This window comes from Rhagoletis pomonella, unplaced genomic scaffold (assembly GCF_013731165.1).
Source record: "Rhagoletis pomonella isolate Grant_MI unplaced genomic scaffold, Rhpom_1.0 Rhpom_scaffold_00092, whole genome shotgun sequence".
Classification (NCBI taxonomy): Eukaryota; Metazoa; Arthropoda; class Insecta; order Diptera; family Tephritidae; genus Rhagoletis; species Rhagoletis pomonella.
Window position 1 is genome coordinate 200,592 of NW_023458646.1, and position 7,078 is coordinate 207,669.

Genomic DNA, 7,078 nt, shown 5'->3' on the forward strand with positions numbered 1-7,078 from the left:
ACTGGTTCGCGATAAATCACTTTTGCATGCAAGCAACTGGCGAATTTAACATGGCGATGTCCGAGGAAGTGTCAATTGGCCCCCGCTGCATCCCTTTTTCGATAGTTCCGAACTAGTCCTAAATTCTATAGTTCCGAACCAGTTCTAAAATCGACAGACGAAAGAAAAAAGTATCATGATTTTTCAACCTTTCAGTTCGGTCGTGTGCGATTTTACATTATTTTCAAAGAAACGTTTTTTTCAATTTGAATTTAAATTTGTTTGAATGATTGTAAGAAATGTACGTTTACATACCTTGCTGTAGCTGACTTTGCAGAGGTGCTCGCTGTTATTGGTCAGATTCCAGACGGCCCCAAGATGTTATTATGTTAACACAAAGCTTTGTTTTGTATTACCAAACTATGAAATAGCATCTGCGAAGCACAGAATAGAAGCGTATTTGAACGAAAAAGTTGCCGAACACATATCTATGTAAAGTAAACAAGCCCGCCGCTGCATCCCTTATTCGATAGTTCCGAAATAGTTCTAAATTCGACAAATAGGATCTAGTTCGTTCTGCATCCCTTTTTCTATAGTTCCGAACCAATTCTAAATTCGTCACTTTAGATATAGATTTGTAGTGAAAAAAACTGAAAAAATTAGTTTCTTAAAAGTACCACTCTTCGCCGATTTTGGACTGGTGGCGATCTAGTTCCTATCGGACTAGTTCCTTTTTGGCGATAAAGACCTAGTACGGAACTAGAAATTTGATTCACTAGCCCGCGGTTTCCCTGCAGGGTAGTCAAAAGATTTTTAGGTTTTCCTACTTTGTGAATTGGAATTACGTTTGCTACATTCCAAGTGTCGGGAAAGTATTGAATTATCAAGCATGAATTAATTAAGAAAACCAGATAATTGATCGCACATTCTGGAAAGCTTTTTATCATAATGTTTTTGATATCATCAATGCCAGAGGCTTTTCTAGTCCGCAATTCGGAAATAAGTAGAGAGACAGTTTCACGATCAACATAGAACGAACAAGGCGTAAAAATGCATAGATTATCAAAATGTGACATAGTAGTATCCACAATATGATTGTTAGATTGTGTACCTAAATTGTCTGAAATCTTATGATAATCGCAAAAAATTTTTGAAAATAATTCAGCTTTGCTTTCGTTTGTACAAAGCACGTTATTTCCAGAAACAATTTGTGGTATCCCTTGATGTTTTTTCCTAAGAATTTTTGCCAAATTCCAAAATGGTTTCGATCTATTTTCAAGATTGCTCAGTTTTTCTGACCACATCTTATTTCTGTGTTGTAATATTTCAAAGTTAATTAAAGCAATATATCTTTTCATTATTGCGTAGTCTGATGGAAGACGATACCGGCCCCATTGACGGCGATAAAAATTTCTCGTTTAAATTGCAAGATGTGCGGTGGTAAATCAGTTTGACACTTTTTACTAGGCTTTTTGGGAACAGCCAATCTCACTGCTCCCAAAATTTCCTTTGAGAGGAAAGCAACATTTTCATCCACTTGGGATTTGTTAGTAATAGTTTCTAAGTCCATCGATACATTTTTAGCGATTGCTGCAACATTTTTCTGTATAGGTTTCAGTTGGCATTTTTAAAATCAAACTGTAGAGGTAGAGACAAAGGCACACTAGCATCAATTTTAAATGTGACTGGCAGGTGATCAGAGCTTAGGCTGTTTACTGCTGTAGGCTGGGAGATAATCTCAGGTAAATTTGAGATAGTTAAGTCAAAATTTGAAAGGTTCGAACTTGCTGCTGCTGGTATGTAAGTGGGATTTTGCGAATATATTATAGTTGTAGGTAGAGAATCACTAGTTTCACGCAGAACATTCCCCCAAGCATTAGCCCTCAGACATCCCCAATTTCTGTGTCTACTATTTAAATCGCCACAGACAACGAACTTAGTATTTTGGCACAACAATTTTTTTAAATCAGATTTGAATTTACGCCCCAAGCCATTTGACCTCGGCCCACCAGGAAAGTAAACACTGTAAAGCGTTATATTATTGTTATTTTTTAACGAAATATCTATGCCAATATTTTCAATCACAGTAGTGTAAATCTTTGGAGCAATGACGAATGAAATTGATTTGCGTATAATAATGGCTACACCTCCACCACATCTATATTCACGAACGTGATAATGGGAATGATAAAGCTGAATGCTACTGTTAAGCCAAGTTTCGGAAAGTAAGCAGATGTCTACTTTATTTCTTACTAAAAAGTCAAACAGCTCAGTAGATTTGTTTCGGATACTTCTGCAGTTCCACATAATTACATAAAGAGAAGAGAGACACATTAATAATAGTCTTTATATAAATATTTTACAGCTAATTGCGCAATGACATGGAATTGATCCTCTTTGGTTTTACACGATTTGAGCTTAGAAACTATGTCAATAGTGAGACGTGTTATTTCCTCTTCTGTAAATAGGCAGCTACTTGTCTGCTTCACAGCAGCTGTTTGCCGCGGGCAGACTGGAACTGTTGGAATGTTCTCTCTGCCTGCACGTTGTTGGTTGATGTGTGCTGGAAGGCCCGGGAAAGACTTGGCATTATATACAAACGTTTTGCTTGCTTTTGGCATGTTCCGATTCCGGCTGGTTTTAAAATTAACACTCTCTCTTATTTTTATATAAGCTTCACGATTTGGACATACAAAATCAGTCGATTTATGACACCCACTGCAATTCACGCATCGTTCCTTTTCTGGAGTTGGACAATCAGATGACTTGTGCTTTCCAGCACAGTTTGAGCACATTGATTTAACGTTACAGTTTTTCTCACCGTGGCCGTACATTTGGCGGTTACGACACTGAACTGGTTTGTTTTTAGGTTTTCTCTGAAAATCCCACTTAACAATTGTTCGAAAGAGCGATTTTACTTTCGCCCGAAGTTCATTAAGCTTGACAGAGCCTTTCTCAAAGCTCACTATATATATAGTGTCAGTGTAATTGCTGTGCACTCTATTTACAACTTTAACTTCTTGGCATTTATAATCACATGTAATAACTTCCTTTTTGATATCTTCACACGATCTATTATCCAAACCTCCAAGCACCACTTTAAACGGGCGATTTTCTTTCTGATCATGTGAAAAAAATTGACAATTATTATCTTTAAGCAGGTTTTTAATTAAATTAAATGTTTCGTTCGTTTCAGCAATAATTTTTAATCCTAGTGAGATCTTCTTAACCACATAGCTGGTAATTTTTTTGTCCTCTATTAATTTTTGAACAGTAGCACTATTTTGTGTTAGAACTTTGATCGGTGGAATGAAAAGTTTTTTAACAATTGGATTTTCGACTTGATCGTTCAAATCAATGTCCACATTTTCATCAGTAAGCATTTGAAGAGGAGCCCAGTAATTATGTCTGGGCGAACCTTCTCCTGCCATAGCTTTTCGAGTTTTTGAAGAAGACCCTTGGTCTATTACTATTTACTCCAAGTTAATACTTACAAAATTCTCTTAACAATAAATAAGACTGTTATTATTACAAAAATGTAGTATTATTACATTGGGTGCGTTCGAGCTACGTGATAATTACCGCAATATTGCAGACTTGTTGCTTTCCTGATGACATGTTACTGATGCTTAACTTCAACTTTTCTAAAATGTTGCAGAAATTGCGAGGTATAAATTTGTATGTTGCTTTTGATTTGCCAATGATGAGTAACTGATTGAAAAAATTTTGTTCGCCCAAATTTTCGCGTAGAACGTGGTACTCTTTCATAAAAGATAAAAAGACATATTGCAGCAATTCATTAAACTAATTGAACAAAATTTTTAACAGGTGGCAACTCTGTTATTGTTTTAACCTATATTTACTTGATTTTAAACATTTTCAATTCTATATGTCAAAACCGTCTTTTCTAAACATTTCGAGTTGAAATATTCATAAAAATAATTTAGGCCGCATAAATCGGCTAAATACCCTTTATGTGCGCTGGTCGATTTTTTATAAAAACGTTGATGTTCTAAATTTTTTTTTATTATCTTGACATGTTAAAATGCAGCTAAAAATGTGGTTTTTACATATAATTACTCTGGTATTATTGGGGAACATTCCCTTAATTACATACCTGTTGTCGTGGGCAGTTATAATGGGCCGAGTTCCCGAAAATATGTTCTCGAAAAGACACTAGTAAAATTAAAACGTTGATAGTGAACGATTTACGCATTGTCATGGGTTGGAACTTGTTACCAGGGTATTTCTGGGGTTGCTAATTAGGAATTTAAGTCAGTTTTTCAAAATTAAAAATGGCGGATCCAATCTGGCGATCAAATTAGACAAAAATTACTAAACTTAAAACGTAGATACTGAACGTTTTAAGCATTGTAAATGGTTGAAACTCGGTTCCAGTTTTAGAACATCAGCGTTTTTATAAAACACCGACCAGCGCGACCTCAAAAAAAAAAAATAAATTTTTCAAAATAAAGAACTACGTATCACTTTTTTACAAATAAAAATATTCTAATGCAGCGTAAGAAAAAAGTTTGAAATTTAGGTGAAAATATGTTGCACTTTTTTGTAGGGTTCTATAAGTTTTTAAACTTGGGTTTATATGGGTTTTGTTAGAGAAAAAACTGTATTTTAATTGAAAATTCTTAAAAATAAATAAATAAACATAAGTGGCACACAATATCACTTTGAAATGGCGTGCTATAGATATGACCGATACTGTATATGTGATCATAAGTGGGCGGTGCCACGCCCATTTTCCAAAATTTTACCATAAACGTATTTCTTGGTAAAGAATTGTTGCAAGCATCAATTTTGAATAAATTCGCTTCAATATTTACTGATTTATCGGAGATTTTGTATTTCTCTAAATTACCGTTATATGGGATGTGGGCGTGGTTATCGTCCGATTTTAAAAATTTTCGGCGATTATGTATCTTATAGCAAGGCCAAAAACTGTGCCAAGTTTGGAAGAAATTGGTGCAGCGGTTACCAAGATATACACATGTAACCATAAGTGGGCGGAGCTACCCCCATTTTCCAAAAATTTATAATCTTATTTTTCGTCTAAAAATTATTGTACATATCAATTTTGAGTGAATTATCTTCAGTAGTTACTAAAATATCGCAGTTTTCGTACTTCTGGAAATTACCGTTATATGGGAAGTGGGCGTGGTTACAGTCCGATTTCGCCCATTTTCAATACCAACCTACCTTGGATTAAGGGAAACCTACATACCAAATTTCGTTGAGATATCTCAATCTCGAGTTGTCGTGTACACGGACGGATGGACCGACGGACAGAAGGACGGACAGACAGATATGGCTTAATCGATTTCTTTTTTCATCCTGATCATTTATGTATACATTTGTCTATATCTATCTCGATTCGTTTTGGCTGTTACAAACAACAGTTATGTGAACAAAATTAATATACCCTTGTGCACAAGTGCGCTCGGGTATAAAAAAAAACATATAAATAGAGGTGGTAACCTTCGTTCGTTATTTCTGTTTAAAAGCTATTTCAGTTCTCTTTCACATGATACCAAATTTGTTTAATTTTGATAAGCTGTTTGTTTATTATCCAGAAAAAACTTTCGGAATAAAAAATATTAGGCCAAATTTAACTGATAAGAAAATAACCGTTATTTTCGTTCCCTGGAATATTAAGCAAGTGTAATAATAAAACGTATATCTCGCCAGTCACAGAAGGATCAAAAATGAATTACGAAAACCAAAATCGAAAAACGCTGTTGACGTTACTGGTTCTCCACATTCAGAAACAACCAAAAGAATGAGAATGAAAAATTCTTTGGAAAACAACGGTGTTTAAACAACGATCTTGCCATGATACTAGATTATGAAGATGAAAGTCAGGTGGATACATCCGACATTTGCAGACCGATGCTATTCCCCCAAAAAAAAAAAAGAATTATTGGACCGCAAAAAAAAAATAATAAATATAACTGAAAGTCCTCTCGACTGGTGCAGCGTCAATCGAAAAGAATTAACAATTTTGTCAAGTTTCAAGTTTTTCAAGTTTTTCGTAGCGAGCGAGTAGTTATTTAGTGGCGCAGGTTTGATTTACGACCCTTTAAAAACTTTTTATTGAATACAATGTTCAATTTTTAAATTCAAGTACTAAAAAAAAAAAAACATTATTAAAAATTACTAACCTTTCAATTTTTTATTTAACTAAATCACCTAATTTACTCACCTAAATTATTTCTTAACAAGTAAAAAAGTCTAAGTTCGGGCGGAGCCGAACATTAAATACCCGGCGCAAGTATTCAATATAGTTTTTGCACCTTTCCGAAAACTGCCGCTACATGGTAAGCAGTGGTGGTTTTACGTCTATTTCAAACATCTTCGATAGAACGTGCAGTTAGACATAATGAGGTAAACTTATATAGATATATGTGGGCGGCATCACGCCCATTTTCCAAAATTCCATAACAATGTTACTTATTTTCAAGGGATTGTTGTTAGTATCAATTTTGTATAAAATGAGCGTTATAAAAAGGTGGTCTTAATTTTAGTCAGATTTCAATAACGTTCAACGTTTTGCCTTTATGGGGCAACCACAATAATCACACCGAGTTTGGTACACATTGATCGAATGATTACCGAGATACACATGTGTGGTCTTAAGTGGGCGGGGTCACGCTCATTTTCCAACATTTTATTATAAGCGTACTTTTTGCTAAATAATTATTGCAAACACCTATTATGAATAAATTAGCTTCAGTATTTACTGATTTATCGAAGCTTTTGTATTTCTCTAAATGACCGTTATGTGGGATGTGGGCGTGAGTATTATCCGATTTTTTAAATTTTCAGCCGTTTGGTATGTTTTGTGAAGGCCAACAACTGTGCCAAGTTTGGGAGAAATTGGTGGAACGGTTCCCAAAATATACACATGTAATCATAAGTGGGCGTGCCTACGCCCATTTTCCAAAAATTTATAATGGGCTTGTTCGAGGCACGTAATAAAAGCGGCATTACTGCTGTACTGATGAAAAATGGCACAAATGTTGCAACTGCCCACCTCTTAATAACGGGTGATTTTTTTGAGGTTAGGATTTTCATGCATTAGTATTTG